The following is a 14,600-nucleotide window of genomic DNA, read 5'->3' as shown; positions in this document are numbered from 1 at the left end:
GAAAGGAGTAGGAATGGTTGGATGAAGACAGCAGGAAAGTAGAGGTTCAGAGGAACGAAAGCATCTCGATACGCTTATCTGAAATTCTCACCAATGAATTACATAAGTACCTCTATCTTTATTTTACGTTTTATTTATCTTTTTATCTCCATAACCATTTGAATCCGCCTGACTGAGATTTACAAGGTGACCATAGCTTGCTTCAAGCCGACAATCTCCGTGGGATCGACCCTTACTCTCGTAAGGTTTATTACATTGACGACCCAGTGCACTTGCTGCTCAGTTGTGCGAAGTTGTGACAAAGAATTGAGACTATAAACGTGCGTATAAAGTTTTCAGCGCAGTTACCAAGGAATGGAACTGTCACGATTTCTGCGCACCAAGTTTTTGGCGCCGTTGCCGGGGATTGTTCGAGTTTGGACAACGGACGGTTCATCTTGTTGCTCAGATTAGGTAATTTTATTTTAATTTGAAGCTTTTTATTTCTTATTTTCGAAAAATACAAAAAAAAATATTTTCTTCTTTTTCGTTTTTCCCAATTAATTTTCGAAAAAAATAAAAAAAAAGTTTAATAAAATAATAAAACCAAAAATATTTTGTGTTTCTTGTTTGAGTCTAGAGTCAAGTTTTAAGTTTGGTGTCAATTGCATCTTTTTAATTTTCTAAAATATATTTTTGAAAATTCATGCATTGCATTCTTCATGATCTTTAAGTTGTTCTTGGCCAGTCTTCTTGTTTGATCTTCATATTTTCTTGTTTTGTGTCTTTTCTTGTTTTTCATATGCATTCTTGAAACATTAATGTCTAAAGAATAACAATTTTTAAGTTTGGTGTCTTGCATGTTTTCTTTTCTTGAAAATTTTTCAAAAATAAGTTCTTGGTGTTCATCTTGACATTCAAAGTGTTCTTGGTGTTCATCTTTGCATTCAAAGTGTTCTTGCATATTTTTCTTGTTTTGATTCATAATTTTCATGTTTTGATCTTTTTGATGTTTTTCTCTTTCATCATTAAAAATTCAAAAATAAAAAAAAATATCTTTCCCTTTTTCTTCTCATCAAATTCGAAAATTTGAGTTGACTTTTTCAAAAATTTTTAAAATTTAGTTGTTTCTTATGAGTCAAATCAAATTTGCAATTTAAAAATTCTATCTTTTTCAAATCTTTTTCAAAAATCAAATCTTTCTCATTTTTCTTTCATAATTTTCGAAATTTTCAAAATTATTTTTCAAAAATCTTTTTCATAATTTTCGAAAATCTTATTAGCAGTTAATGTGATTAATTCTAAAATTTTAAGTTTGTTACTTGCCTAGTAAGAAAGGTTCAATCTTTAAAATTTTAAATCATATCTTTTAGTTTCTTGTTAGTCAAGTAATCAACTTTGATTTCAAAATCAAATCTTTTTAAATTTCTTTTTCAAATCTTTTTCAAAATAAGTTTCAATCATATCTTTTCAAAATCAATTTCAAAATCTTTTCTAACTTCTTTTCTAACCTCTTATCTTTTCAAAAATTGATTTTCAAATCTTTTTCAAACTAATCCTATCTTTTTGTCTGATTCTTATCTTTTTCAAAACTACCTAACTAACTCTCTCTTTCTAATTTTCAAAAATCACCTTCAATTTTAATTTTTGAATTTTAAATTTAATTTTAAAATATTTTTTTTATTTTCGAATTATTCTTCTCATCTCTCACGTCTTTCTATTTATTTATTTATTTACTAACACTCCTCTTCATCTAAGAATTCGAACCTACTCCTCACCCTTGTGTTTGGATTCTCCATCTTCTATTCCTATTTTCTTCTACTCACAGAAAGGAATCTCTATACTGTGACATAGAGGATTCCAATTTTTTTTTCTATTTTCTTCTTTTTCATATGAGCAGGAACAAGGATAAGAACATTCTTGTTGAGGCTGATCCTGAACCTGAAAGGACTCTGAAGAGGAAGCTAAGGGAAGCTAAAGCACAACTCTCTGGAGAAAATCTGACAGAAATTTTTGAAAAAGAAGGAGACATGGCCGAAAATAATAACAATGCAAGGAAGATGCTTGGTGACTTTACTGCACCAAATTCCAATTTACATGGAAGAAGCATCTCAATTCCTGCCATTGGAGCAAACAACTTTGAGCTTAAACCTCAATTAGTTTCTCTGATGCAACAGAACTGCAAGTTTCATGGACTTCCATCTGAAGATCCTTTTCAGTTCTTAACTGAATTCTTGTAGATCTGTGATACTGTTGAGACCAATGGGGTTGATCCTGAGGTCTACAGGCTTAAGCTTTTCCCGTTTGCTGTAAGAGACAGAGCTAGAGTATGGTTGGACTCTCAACCTAAAGACAGCCTGAACTCTTGGGATAAGCTGGTCACGGCTTTCTTAGCCAAGTTCTTTCCTCCTCAAAAGCTTAGCAAGCTTAGAGTGGATGTTTAAACCTTCAGACAGAAAGAAGGAGAATCCCTCTTTGAAGCTTGGGAGAGATACAAGGAACTGACCAAAAAGTGTCCTTCTGACATGCTTTCTGAATGGACCATCCTAGATATATTCTATGATGGTCTGTCTGAGTTATCAAGGATGTCATTGGACCATTCTGCAGGTGGATCCATCCACCTAAAGAAAACGCCTGCAAAAGCTCAAGAACTCATTGATATGGTTGCAAATAACCAGTTTATGTACACTTCTGAAAGGAATTCTGTGAGTAATGGGACACCTATTAGGAAGGGAGTTTTTGAAATTGATACTCTGAATGCCATATTGGCTCCGAATAAAATATTGACTCAGCAAGTCAATATGATCTCTCAGAGTATGAATGGATTGAAGGAATCATCCAATAATACTAAAGAGGCATCTTCTGAAGAAGAAGCTTATGATCCTGAGAACCCTGCAATAGCAGAGGTGAATTACATGGGTGAACCCCATGGAAACACCTATAATCCCTCATAGAGAAATCATCCAAATTTCTCATGGAAGGATCAACAAAAGCCTCAACAAGGCTTTAACAATGGTGGAAGAAACAGGTTAATCAATAGCAAGCCTTTTCCATCATCCACTCAGCAAAAGACAAAGAGTCCTGAGCAGGATCCATCTAGCTTAGCAAATATAGTCTCTGATCTATCTAAAGCCACCTTAAGTTTTATGAATGAAACAAGGTCCTCCATTAGAAATCTGGAGGCACAAGTGGATCAGCTGAGTAAAAGGATCACTGAAACCCCTTCTAGTACTCTCCCAAGCAATACAGAAGAGAATCCAAAAAGAGAGTGCAAGGTTATTGAATTAACCATCATGGCCGAACCTACAAGGGAGGGAGAGGACGTGAATCCCAGTGAGGAAGACCTCCTAGGACGTCCAGTGATCAACAAGGAGTTTCCCTCTGAGGAACCCAAGGAATCTGAGACTCATCTAGAGACCATAGAGATTCCATTAAACCTCCTTATGCCATTCATGAGCTCTGATGAGTATTCTTCTTCTGAAGAGAATAAAGATTTTACTGAAGAGCAAGTTGCCAAGTACCTTGGTGCAATCATGAAGCTGAATGCCAAATTATTTGGTAATGAGACTTGGGAAGATGAACCTCCCTTGCTCATCAATGAACTAAGTGATCTGGATCAACTGAGATTGCCTCAGAAGAAATAAGATCCTGGAAAGTTCTTAATACCTTGTACCATAGGCACCAACACCTTTGAGAAGTCTTTATGTGACCTTGGATCAGGGATAAACCTCATGCCGCTCTCTGTAATGGAGAAACTGGGAATCTTTGAGGTGCAAGCTGCCAGAATCTCATTAGAGATGGCAGACAACTCTAGAAAATAGGCTTATAGACAAGTAGAGGACATGTTAGTAAAGGTTGAAGGCCTTTACATCCCTGCTGATTTCATAATCCTAGACACTGGGAAGGAGGAGGATGAATCCATCATCCTTGGAAGACCCTTCCTAGCCACAGCAAGAGTTGTGATTGATGTGGACAGAGGAGAATTGATCCTTCAACTGAATGAGGATAACCTTGTGTTTAAAACTCAAAGATCTCCTTCTGTAACCATGGAGAGGAAGCATGAAAAGCTTCTCTCACTGCAAAGTCAACCAAAGCCCCCACAGTCAAACTCTAAGTTTGGTGTTGGGAGGCCACAACCAAACTCTAAGTTTGGTATTGAACCCCCACATTCAAACTCTAAGTTTGGTGTTGGGAGGTTCCAACCTTGCTCTGAACATCTGTGAGGCTCCATGAGAGCTCACTGTCAAGCTATTGACACTAAAGAAGCGCTTGTTGGGAGTCAACCCAATGTTATCTAATTATATTTATTTATTTTCCATTGTTATTCTATGTTTTCTTTAGGTTGATGATCATGTGAAGTCACAGAAACTACTAAAAAATCAAAAACAGAGTGAAAAATAGATTGAAAAATAGCACCCTGGAGGAGAACAGTCTGGCGCTTAAACACCAGAAATAAGCATCTGTCTGGCGTTTAACGCCAAAACAGGCACCAAGCTAGCGTTTAACACCAGAAACAAGCATCTACTTGGTGTTAAACGCCAGAACAGAGCATGGAAGTGGCGTTTAACGCCAGAAACAGGCAGCAGTCTGGCGTTAAACGCCAGGATTGCATGTATAGGGCGTTTTACACGTCTAAAGGGTACAGGGATAAAAAATCCTTGACACCTCAGGATCTGTGGACCCACAGGATCCCCACCTAACCCTATTCTCTCCTCTTCACACCTTTTCATAACTCTCTTCCCTAAATGCCCTTCACCAATCACTTCAATCACTCTTTCCCATCACCCCCTCACCACTCACATCCATCTTCTCTTCACCATAAACCTACCTTCAAATTCAAAATATTTTCCCTCCCAAACCCAACCCTAAATGGCCGAACCCTAAACCCCTCCCCACTTCTATATAAACCCCTCATTCCTTCTTCTATTTCACACAACATAATCCTCTCTTCTTCCACTTGGCCGAAACCTACTCTCTCTCCCTCTCCTCCATTTCTCTTCATCTTCTACTTCTTTCTTTCTTCTTTTACTCGAGGACGAGTAAACATTTTAATTTTGGTGTGGTAAAAGCATTGCTTTTTGTTTTTCCATAACCATTTATGGCACCTAAGGGCAGAGAAACCTCTAGAAAGAGGAAAGGAAAGGCAATTGCCTCCACCTCTGAGTCATGGAAGATGGAGAGATTCATCTCAAAGGTCCATCAAGACCACTTCTATGAAGTTGTGGCCAAAAAGAAAGTGATCCCTGAGGTTCCTTTCAAGCTCAAAAGGAATGAGTGTCCGGAGATCCGACTTGAGATTCAAAGAAGAGATTGGGAACTTCTCACCAACCCCATTCAAGAAGTCGGGATCCTAATGGTTCAAGAGTTCTATGCAAATGCATGGATCACAAGGAACCATGATCAAAGTGTGAACCCGAATCCAAAGTATTAGCTTACCATGGTTCGGGGGAAATACTTAGATTTCAGTCCGGAAAATGTAAGGCTGGCGTTCAACTTGCCAATGATGGAAGAGAACGCACGCCCCTATACAAGAAGGGTCAACTTTGATCAAAGATTGGACCAAGTCCTCATAGACATATGTGAGGAAGGAGCTCAATGGAAAATTGACTCAAGAGGCAAGCCGGTTCAACTAAGAAGACATGACCTCAAACCAGTGGCTAGGGGATGGCTAGAGTTCATTCAACGCTTAATCATTCCTACTAGTAACCGGTCTGAAGTTACTATAGACCGGGCCATCATGATCCATAGTATCATGATTAGAGAGGAGGTGGAATTTCATGAGATTATACCTCAAGAACTTTACAAGGTGGCTGACAAGTTCTCCACTTGGGCAAGGTTAGCCTTTCCTCACCTCATATGCCACCTCTGCAATTCAGCTAGAATTGACATAGAGGGAGATATCCTCATTGAAGAGGATAAGCCTATCACTAAGAAAAGGATGGAGCAAACAAGAGATCATGGACCTCAACATGAGCATGAGGAAATTCCTCACCATGAAATCTCTGAGATGCCTCAGGGGATGCACTTTCCTCCATAGAATTATTGGGAGCAAATCAACACTTCCCTAGGAGAATTAAGTTCCAACATGGGACAACTAAGGGTGGAGCATCAAGAGCACTCCATCATCCTCCATGAAATTAGAGAAGATCAAAGAGCTATGAGAGAGGAGCAAGAAAGACAAGGAAGATACATAGAGGAGCTCAAGAGCACCATTGGTTCTTTAAGAAGAGGAAGACGCCACCCTCACTAAGGTGGACTCATTCCTTAATCTCCTTGTTTATTTATTTTTCTGTTTTTCAATTTTTGAGCTTTATGTTTATTTATATTTGTGTCTTATTACATGATCATTAGTGTCTAAGTGTCTATGCCTTAAAGCTATGAATATGAATCCACCACCTCTCTTGAATGAAAAATGTTTTAATTACAAAAGAACAAGAAGTACATGGTTTCGAATTCATCCTTGAAACTAGTTTAATTATTTTTATGTGGTGGCAATACCTTTTGTTTTCTAAATGTATGCTTGAACAGTGCATATGTATTTTGAAGTTGTTGTTTATGAATGTTAAATATGTTGGCTCTTGAAAGAATGATAAAAAGGAGAAATGTTATTTGATAATCTGAAAAATCATAAAAATGATTCTTGAAGCAAGAAAAAGCAGTGAATACAAAAGCTTGCAGAAAAAAAATATAGAAAAAGAAAAAGCAAGCAGAAAAAGCCAAAAGCTCTTAAAACCAAAAGGCAAGAGCAAAAAGCCAATAGCCCTTAAAACCAAAAGGCAAGGGTAAATAAAAAGGATCCAAGGCTTTAAGCATCAGTGGATAGGAGGGCCTGAAGGAATAAAGTCCTGGCCTAAGCGACTAAACCAAGCTGTCCCTAACCATGTGCTTGTGGCGTGAAGGTGTCAAGTGAAAACTTGAGACTGAGCGGTTAAATTCAAGGTCCAAAGCAAAAAAAGGGTGTGCTGAAGAACCATGGACACCTCTAATGGGGGACTTTAGCAAAGCTGAGTCACAATCTGAAAAGGTTCACCCAGTTATGTGTCTGTGGTATTTATGTATCCGGTGGTAATATTGGAAAACAAAGTGCTTCGGGCCATGACCAAGACTCATAAAGTAGCTGTGTTCAAGAATCAACATACTGAACTAGGAGAATCAATAACACTGTCTGAATTCTAAGTTCCTATAGATGCCAATCATTCTGAACTTCAATGGATAAAGCGAGATGCCAAAACTATTCAAGAGGCAAAAAGCTACAAGTCCCGCTCATCTGATTGGAGCTAAGTTTCATTGATATTTTGGAATTTATAGTATATTCTCTTTTTTTATCCTATTTGATTTTTAGTTGCTTGGGGGCAAGCAACAATTTAAGTTTGGTATTGTGATGAGCGGATAATTTATACGCTTTTTGGCATTGTTTTTACATAGTTTTTAGTATGATTTAGTTAGTTTTAGTATATTTTTATTAGTTTTTAAATAAAAATCACATTTCTAGACTTTACTATGATTTTGTGTATTTTTCTATGATTTCAGGTATTTTCTGGCTAAAATTGAGGGACTTGAGCAAAAATAAGATTCAGAGGTTGAAGAAGGACTGCAGATGCTGTTGGATTCTGACCTCCCTGCACTCGAAGTGGATTTTCTGGAGCTACTGAACTCCAAATGGCGCACTCTCAATTGCGTTGGAAAGTAGACATCTAGGGCTTTCCAGCAATATATAATAATTCATACTTTGCCCGAGTTTAGATGATGCAAACTGGCGTTCAATGCCAGTTCCATGCTGCATTCTAGAGTTAAACGCCAGAAACAGGTTGCAAAGTGGAGTTAAACACCAGAAACAGGTTACAAACTGGCGTTCAACTCCAAGAGAAGCCTCTACACGTGTAAAGCTCAATGCTTAGCCCAAGCACACACCAAGTGGGCCCCAGAAGTGGATTTCTGCATCATTTACTCATTTCTGTAAACCCTAGTAACTAGTTTAGTATAAATAGGACTTTTTACTATTGTATTTAGAATCTTTGGATCATCTTTGGATCATATTTGGATTATCTTTTGATCCCTTGATCATGTTTTAGGGGCTGGCCATTCGGCCATGCCTGGACCTTATCACTTATGTATTTTCAACGGTAGAGTTTCTACACTCCATAGATTAAGGTGTGGAGCTCTGCTGTTCCTCATGAATTAATACAAAGTACTACTGTTTTTCTATTCAATTCAAGCTTATTCCTATTCTAAGATATCCATTCGCACCCAAGAACATGATGAATGTGATGATTATGTGACGCTCATCATCATTCTCACTTATGAACACGTGCCTGACAAACACTTCCGTTCTACATGCAAACAAGCTAGAATGAATATCTCTTAGATATCTAATACAGGGGACCGAGTCCGAGATATTAGAATCTTCGTGGTATAAGTTAGAACCCATGGATGGCCATTCTTGAGATCCGAAAAGTCTAAACCTTGTCTGTGGTATTCCGAATAGGATCTGGGAAGGGATGGCTGTGACGAGCTTCAAAATCGCGTGTGCTGGGCGTAGTGACAGACGCAAAAGGATAGTAAATCCTATTCCAGTATGATCGAGAACCGACAGATGATTAGCCATGCAGTGACAGCGCATTGGACCATTTTCGCAGAGAGGATGGGATGTAGCCATTGACAACGGTGATGCCCTACATAAAGCTTGCCATGGAAAAGAGTAGGAATGGTTGGATGAAGACAGCAGGAAAGTAGAGGTTCAGAGGAACGAAAGCATCTTTATATGCTTATCTGAAATTCTCACCAATGAATTACATAAGTACCTCTATCTTTATTTTACGTTTTATTTATCTTTTTATCTCCATAACCATTTGAATCCGCCTGACTGAGATTTACAAGGTGACCATAGCTTGCTTCAAGCCGACAATCTCCGTGGGATCGATCCTTACTCTCGTAAGGTTTATTACTTGGACGACCCAGTGCACTTGGTGGTCAGTTGTGCGAAGTTGTGACAAAGAATTAAGATTATGAACGTGCGTATAAAGTTTTCAGCGCCGTTACCAAGGAATGGAACCGTCACGATTTCTGCGCACCAGAGCTCGACGTCGGTTAGCCTCTGAGGGTGGTGAACTGATTGTTATCGATTCACCAGTCTCATCTGAAGGCGAATCTAAACTGCCATTTGAGAGCGAAACACGCTCCTTTACTACTGATTCAGTTAATTCACGTGCAGGTAGAATGGCAGCACCTACGAGGATTACTCTCCAGGAAACTGGAGCCCCAGATTTTACAATGCAGCCGTATCAAGTGCTTCATCCAACTCTGGCTGCAGATTTTGAACTGAAGACTGCACTAATCAACTTGATGCCCAAGTTTCATGGCTTACCTGCTCAGGAGCCCATCAAGCACCTCAGGGATTTTCAGACAGCTTGTTCTACTGTTAGGCATTAGGGTGCGAATGAAACTTCTATTCTGTTAACTGCCTTCCTGTTTTCTCTTGAGGGAAAGGCGAGGGAGTGGTACTACTCCCAACCTGAAGCGACCGTTACTAACTGGGATATGCTCAGGAGAGAATTTCTGGAAAAATACTTTCCAGCTGAAGTTACAGACAGACTAAGGAAAGAGATCTCATGCATTGTTCAAGGTGAATCAGAAACTCTCTATGAGTACTGGGAGCGTTTTAAGAACCTTCTGGACGCATGCCCCCCATCACATGATTGACAGACTAGTGTTGATCAGCTATTTCACTCAAGGCATGAAGCCTCGGGATAAGACTACACTAGATGGTGCTAGTAATGGTTCTCTGAAAAAGTACAAGACCGCAGATGAAGCATGGCAACTGATCAGCGACTTAGCCGAGTCCACCAGAAATCACAAGAACAGGAATAACCATTCGAAAGCTGTTGCAGAAATTTCTTCTAGCACTAAGACTACTGCTCTTACATGGAGTATATGTGAAATGACCAACCTAAGATTTGATGGCCCAAACTGGCGTTCCAAATCAGCTAAAGAATTCTGGCGTTTAACGCCAGAACTGGTATAAAAGCTGGAGTTAAACGCGCAAACTGGCACAAAAGCTGGCGTTTAACTCCAAGAAAAGTCTCTACACATGAAAGCTTCAATGGTCAGCCCAAGCACACACCAAGTGGGCCCTGGATGTGGATTTTTACACTAAACACCCTAGCTTACTCATTTTCTGTAACCCTAGGTCACTAGTTTACTATAAAAACTACTTTTAGTGATTCATCTTGTACCTAATGACATTATACACGTTTCATATTGTATCTTCTATGGCATGAGTCTCTAAACCCCATTGTTGGGAGTGAGGAGCTCTGCCGTTCTTCATGAATTAATGCAATTACTACTGTTTTCCATTCTATCACGCTTGCTTCTATTCTAAGATATTCATTCGCACTTCAACCTGATGAATGTGATGATCCGTGACACTCATCATCATTCTCATCTATGAATGCGTACCTGACAACCACCTCTGTTCTACCTTAGATTGAATGCATATCTCTTGGCCTCATGATTCAGATCAGGGTCTTCGTGGTATAAGCTAGAATTATTGGCGGCCATTTCTGAGATCCGGAACGTCTAAACCTTGTCTGTGGTATTCTGAATAAGATCTGGGAAGGGATGACTTTGACGAGCTTCAAACTCGCGAGTGTTGTGCGTAGTGACAGACACAAAAGGATCAATAGATCCTATTCCGACATGATCGAGAACCGACAGATGATTAGCCGTGTGGTGACAGCGCATTTGGAACATTTTCACTGAGAGGACGGGAAGTAGCCATTGACAACGGTGATGCCCAACTTAAAGCTTGCCATGGAAGGAGCTTTGCGTGCATGAAGAAGAAGATAGTAGGAAAGCAGAGATTCAGAAGATAAAGCATCTCCAAAGCCTCAACCTGTTCTTCATTACTGCATAACAAGTATTTATTTCATGTTCTTTTACTTTTTACAATTAAATCTGAGAATTATTGATATCCTAACTAAGAGTTAGAAGATAACCATAGCTTGCATCAAGTCGACAATCTCTGTGGGATCGAGCCTTACTCACATAAGGTATTACTTGGACGACCCAGTGCACTTGCTGGTTAGTTGTGCGGAGTTGCAAAAGTGTGATTGTAATTTCGTGCACCAAGTTTTTAGCGCCGTTGCCGGGGATTGTTCGAGTTTGGACAACTGACGGTTTATCTTGTTGCTTAGATTAGGTATATTTTATTTTTGTTGGTTTAGAGTCTTTTATTTGAGTTTAGTTTCATATTTTAAGTTTGGTGTCAATTGCATACTTTTATTTTCTTTTAATTTTTTCGAAATTGCATGTCCTTAGTTCTTTCTTGATTTTTAAAAATTCTAAGTTTGGTGTCTTCTTTGTGTTTTCCTTTAATTTTTCGAAAATTTGTGTTTTATTTTCTAAAAATTTTAAGTTTGGTGTCCCTTGTGCTTTTACTTATTTAAAAATTTTTCAAAAATTTGTTCTTGGTGTTCATCTTAATCTTCAAAGTGATCTTGGTGTTCATCTTGACATTCAAAGTTTTCTTGTTTGTTCTCTGTGTTTTGATCTAAAATTTCTAAGTTTAGTGTCATTTTGTTGTTTTTCTCTTTCCGCATTAAAATTAAAAAATCAAAAAAATATCCTTTCCTTATTTTACTCATAAATTTTAAAATTTTGCATTAATTTAGTCAAAGATTTTCAAAATCATATCTTTTTTTTAGTCAAGTCAAAATTCTAATTTCAAAAATTGATCTTTTCAAATCTTTTAAATTTTTTTTAATCATATCTTTTTAATCACATCTTTTTTTTTAAATAGCAATCATATCTTCTCAATCATATCTTTTTCAAAATAATTTTCAATCATATCTTTTTTTTTTAAATTGCAATCATATCTTCTCAATCAAATCTTTTTCAAAATAATTTTCAATCATATCTTTTTGATTGCTAATTTCAAAATCTTTTTAATTAATTAATTAATTTAGTTTTCAATTTTCTTTTATTTTCTTCTAATTTTCGAAAGTTCTATTTTATTTTTCATTTATTTCGTTTTATTTTATTCGGTTAATTTTAATTAAAATAAAATAAAAACAAAAATTATTTTATTTGCAATCCCCATCATCTCCCTTTCTCCATCATGGACCTAAGTGGAAGTGAACAGTCCAGAAGGACTCTGGGGTCATATGCTAACCCCATTACAGCTGCATATGGGAGTAGCATCTGTATACCTCCCATCAAAGCAAGCAGTTTTGAGCTAAATCCTCAACTCATTATCATGGTACAGCAAAATTGCCAGTATTCCGGTCTTCCACAGGAAGAACCTACTGAGTTTCTGGCATAGTTCTTACAAATTGTTGACACAGTACGTGATAAAGAAGTGGATCAGGATGTCTACAGATTACTAATATTTCCATTTGCTGTAAAAGATCAAGCTAAGAGGTGGTTAAATAACCAACCCACAGCAAGCATAAAAACATGGAGACAGTTAACAGACAAATTCCTGAATCAATTCTACCCCCCAAAAAGGATGACACAGCTAATGCTGGACATCCAAGGCTTTAAACAAGAGGATCATGAATCCCTTTATAATGCCTGGGAGAGGTACAGAGGGATGCTAAGGAAATGCCCCTCTGAAATATTTTCAGAGTGGGTACAGTTAGACATCTTCTACTATGGGCTTACAGAAAAAGCTCAGATGTCTCTAGACCACTCAGCTGGTGGATCTATACACATGAGGAAGACGATTGAAGAGGATCAAGAACTCATAGATACGGTTGCTAGAAATCAATATCTATACTCAAGCAGTGAGTCTTCCATAAAAGAAGAGGCTAGGACAGTAACTACTGATCCTAATCCTCAAGAACAAATTGTTGAACTTAATCAGCAATTACTCCTTGTGAGAAAACAATTAGTAGAATTTAAAGAGATACTCCAGGACACTAAAAATGCTAACAAGAATATGGAAGCACAATTGAATCAGACAAGACAGCAGCGGTCTAAACAGATAACATAAGAATGCCAAGCTGTCTAATTAAGGAGCGGGAAGACATTGAATAAATTAGCTCAAAGTAGCAGAAAGCCAAGAAAGGAACAACTGACAGAGGATAACCAAACCACTGCCCAAAATCCCTCTGAGGACAGCAAAAGCCTAGAGAGGAATAATTCTGGCGTTCAAATGCTAGAAAAGGGTGAAAGACTGGCGTTAAACGCCCAGTGGATGCCCAATCCTGGCGTTCAAACGCCAATGAGGGATCAGACACCTGCAAGTGCTGATAGTAACCCCTCTAAGAAGGCTTCTCCAACCACCTCTGTAGGGACTAAACCTGCAGTAACTAAGGTTGAAGAATATAAAGCCAAGATGCCTTACCCTCAGAAACTCCGCCAAGCGGAGCAGGATAAACAATTTGCCCGCTTTGCAGACTATTTTAGGACTATTGAGATAAAGATCCCATTTGTAGAGGCACTTGAGAAAATACCCTCTTATGCTAAGTTCATGAAAGAGATCTTAAGTCATAAGAAGGATTGGAGAGAAACTGAAAAAGTGTTTCGCACTGAAGAATGCAGTGCAGTCATTCTGAAAAGCCTACCAGAGAAGCTTCAAGATCCAGGGAGCTTTATGATACCATGCACAATAGAGGGTGCTTGTACTAAGACAGCTCTATGTGACCTTGGAGCAAGTATCAATCTAATACCTGCATCCACCATCAGAAAGCTTGGCTTGACTTAAGAGGTCAAACCAACCCGGATATGTCTTCAACTTGCTGATGGCTCCATTATATATCCATCAGGCATAATTGAGGACATGATTGTCAAGGTTGGGCCATTTGCCTTACCCACTGACTTTGTAGTGCTGGAAATGGAGAAGCACAAGAGTGCAACTTTGATTCTAGGAAGACCTTTCCTATCAACTGGACGAACTCTCATTGATGTCCAAAAAGGGGAAGTGACCCTGAGAGTCAATGAGGATGAGTTCAAGTTAAATGTTGTCAAAGCTATGCAGCATCCAGACATGTCAAATGACTGCATGAGCGTTGATATTATTGACTCCCTGGTGGAAGAGGTCACACTACAACAAATATGGGCTTTAGCAACGCCAAATTTTGCAACGCCTTAAAACCGTTCTCTTAAATAGTTTTAGGCAACGGTTTTTTACGGTGTTACTATTGAATATAACTTTTCATTAATTTATAGCAACAAACTAAAACCGTTCTCTTTGACTATTTTAAAGAACGGTTTTATAACTGTTACCATGATTTGTTTTTAAGCAACGGTTTTTTATTGTTGTTTAAATAATTGTACAAAAGAAACGCATAAAAACCATTGCCAAAATGCTACACTTTAAAACCGTTCTATTAGATGGTCTTAGACAACGGTTTATACAGTGTTGCTATTGAAGTTCAATTTTTCATTATGTTATAACAACGAAATAAAACCGTTCTCTTTGACTATTTTAAAGAACGGTTTTATAACCATTACAATAATTTTTTATCAAACAATAATTTTTTAATATTATTTAAATAATTATATAAATTAAAAAATAAATATAAAAATAATTATAAATAATCATATAAATTTAAACAATTTTTTCTATAAATACTAAATTTATAGAACACTAAAAAATTATTGTTATAATTTATAAACAT

At 37.7% G+C, this 14,600-nt stretch overlaps 2 non-coding genes across 2 annotated transcripts; both read right to left on the bottom strand.

Moving 5' to 3' along the window:
* Positions 1 to 2,402: 2,402 nt before the first annotated feature.
* Positions 2,403 to 2,510, bottom strand: LOC148567561 (small nucleolar RNA R71). The gene has a single exon (XR_015881878.1). It is a non-coding gene; the product is annotated as a small nucleolar RNA R71 (small nucleolar RNA).
* A 7,057-nt stretch (positions 2,511 to 9,567) lies between these two features.
* LOC148567560 (small nucleolar RNA R71) lies at positions 9,568 to 9,672 on the bottom strand. Its single transcript, XR_015882377.1, has one exon. It is a non-coding gene; the product is annotated as a small nucleolar RNA R71 (small nucleolar RNA).
* Positions 9,673 to 14,600: the final 4,928 nt, after the last annotated feature.

The sequence above is a fragment of the Arachis ipaensis genome, chromosome B4 (assembly GCF_059453495.1).
Source record: "Arachis ipaensis isolate K30076 ecotype BB chromosome B4, ASM5945349v1, whole genome shotgun sequence".
Taxonomy (NCBI): domain Eukaryota; kingdom Viridiplantae; phylum Streptophyta; class Magnoliopsida; order Fabales; family Fabaceae; genus Arachis; species Arachis ipaensis.
Note: the sequence above shows the minus strand (reverse complement) of the source record. Positions and strands in the feature narration are given on the sequence as shown.